Source organism: Macadamia integrifolia, unplaced genomic scaffold (assembly GCF_013358625.1).
Source record: "Macadamia integrifolia cultivar HAES 741 unplaced genomic scaffold, SCU_Mint_v3 scaffold1532, whole genome shotgun sequence".
NCBI classification, from domain to species: domain Eukaryota; kingdom Viridiplantae; phylum Streptophyta; class Magnoliopsida; order Proteales; family Proteaceae; genus Macadamia; species Macadamia integrifolia.
Genome location: NW_024868247.1, coordinates 138,614 through 141,432, shown reverse-complemented (window position 1 = coordinate 141,432; position 2,819 = coordinate 138,614).

Genomic DNA, 2,819 nt, shown 5'->3' with positions numbered 1-2,819 from the left:
ATTAATGGTGGACGTGTGGCTGTGTCTTTTCGTGAGGTGGATGCAATTGATAAGGCTACTGCTGCTCGAGAGCAAGCAAGGAATATAGAAGTAGCTCCGGCAATTGGCAATCAGAAAAAGAGACATGATGGTGGGTAGGTCAATAAGTCTGAGAAAGCTACAACTTCAAAGAAGTGACCTATGCATGTTCTATTCTGGAACATAAGAGGGTCGAAGAAGGTGGCCAGTTCCAGGGCCTTGAGAATGATATTAAGGGAGTCTTCCCCAGATGTTGTTTGTCTCGCAGAACCAATGATCCAGGTTAGGAAATTCCCAACTTAATGCATAATAAGTAATCTATAATTCTCATCAGGATAAGTTGCCAAACTTATGGATTATATGGAAATAGTGTCTCCACCTTCCAACTATCCTCTGTATGTTTGAGCAACAGATTTCATTAGTGGTAGAACGGAAAGGGAAGAAAGTGGCTCAAAGTTTTGTTCATGCTAGCTGCCAAAGGGTTGTGCGTCGTGATCTCTAGGCTGATTTGGCCTCTTTGTTTTTTACTCCGATCCATTAGACAATGTTAGGTGACTTTAATGCCACCCTTTCCTCCGATGAGAAAAGGGGTCCAGGTAGATTTAACGTCAGTTCTGCAATGGAATTTCAAGCATTGGTGGATGCACGTAGTCTCCTCTCTATTCCATCGCAGGGAAGAAAATTTACATGGATAGATAATAGAAGAAGAGGTCACGTAGTAGCAGTCACTTTGGAACGAAGCTTCTACAATGGGAAGTGGCTGGATTTTTTCAAGGGTTTTTCTCAACGTGTGATGCAGCGCTTAGTGTCTGACCACGCCCCTCTCTTGTTAGTATCTGAGGCACTTTCAAAACCAAAGAATATTCCATTTAAGTTTCATAGATTTTGGATGGATGATAAAATTTTCATTAATCGGGTTAAGGAGGCTTGGGCACAGGAGATGAGGGGTTGTCTTATTTTTGTGCTGTCAAAAAAATTGAAAATTTTGAAAGTTTTATTGAGATCTTAGGCTTGAGTGACGTTTCCAAATCTTGATGTGGAAGTTAACAAAGAAAAAGCAGATTTATAGGCAATGCAAGCGCTTATTGAGTCATCTGGGATGTTAGATAAGTTATTTTCCAAGGAAGCAGATGCTAAAACCTCCCTCTTGAAGATATCACTTATGAAAAACTTTAGGCAAAGAATGCTAAATTAAGATGGATCATGGACAGGGGTCGTAACTCAGTTTTATCACCTTTCAGTGAAAGTTAGGTGGGCAAAAAACCAGATTTGATCTTCAAAGCGAGATGATGGTGCATGGGTGTCTGATCAAAATGACTTGACGACTTACGTATCAGAATATTATGCGAAGTTTTATAGATGATCTCCAATTACTCATCACCTTGATTTGCTGGATTGTATTCTTGTTGATGTGGATGACTCTGATAATGATATGTTGGTGGCGGTGCCTTCTAGGGAGGAAATAAAGGTGGCTGTATGGGACCTTGACCCGTACGGCTCATTGGGGCCGTCAGTATTTCAGGATATTTTTTCAGGAAGTGTTGGGACATCATAGAGGTAGATTCTTGCAGAGCAGTCACCATTTTTTTCATGGTGGGGATGCTTCGTAATGACATCAAAAGTTGTTTTATTACCCTCATTCCAAAGGTAAACGGTGCTTCTTCTCTGGACAAGTTTTGTCCCATTTGTATTGGTAACTTCTTCTGCAAGGTTTTGTCTAAAATTGTTGCTTTATGATTGTCCTAAACTGGTGTTGGAGGAGCATGATGCTTTCCAAAGGGGGAATATTATTTCTTATAATATTAGTATTGCTTCTAAACTTACTAATTTGATGCATGCTTCTGTGAGGGGTGGAGGAATGGGAATTAAATTAAATGTGTAAAAGGCCTATGATTCTGTGGTTAATATGGTGAAACAAATAGCATGTCTTGAATGCATTCTGCTAAAAAAGACAGAATTGATTGTTCTATTCTCTGTTCATAGTTTATAGTTCATACGCGATTGAAGAATACAGTGAATCATTCAATAGAAACTAAGAAAAAAAAACTATGACTGAATCTTAACTTTTCTCTTGATAACCATTTCTTTTCCTATTCTTTTTGCATGAGTAATTGAGCATTTCATATGTAAGCAATAGAGTTCAGACAATAGGTATAAGACTTTGACAGTAACAATTATATAATTAAAAATATATCATTCTAATTAGAAGGTTAACTTACTTGTTTCAATTGATCTTTTGAAATAGTAGCAAAAATCCTCCAACTTATTTAGAGTTGAATCGTATAGTTATATACTCTCCTTAAGGCATTTAAATGCCCATATATGTATGTAACCAAATTGATGGTACATCCTACTTAAGATACACTCTGTTAGAAGGCTATCGTGAGAAGAGATGGAAGGAGGAGTCCTGCGGTTTGTGCAGGATCCTCCCTTAGTGTTTTCCTAGTCTAACTAGGAAAGCTAGGATTGATGTTATATTAGGAGATAGTTGTCCTAGTTCATCTAGAACTGATTAGCTAGTCAGTTTCCTATTATGTTTGATGTTTCTAGTGCTACTAGGACTACTGCCTTACTTGTAATAGCCTGATTAAACTACTATATAATGAATAGAGGAGGGCAGCCCGAACTTAATCGATTGGGACACTCAAGTTTTCCCATCGCCTCTCTCTCTATTTAGATGGTATCAGAGCCTGGTATCTAAGAAAGTACATCGATCCTTGCTATTCCTAGATTACTAGTAGCAGTCCTAACTTCTTCTACTTGGCTATTACTGGTTCTTCTTAAGGGATCCACGACTTCTT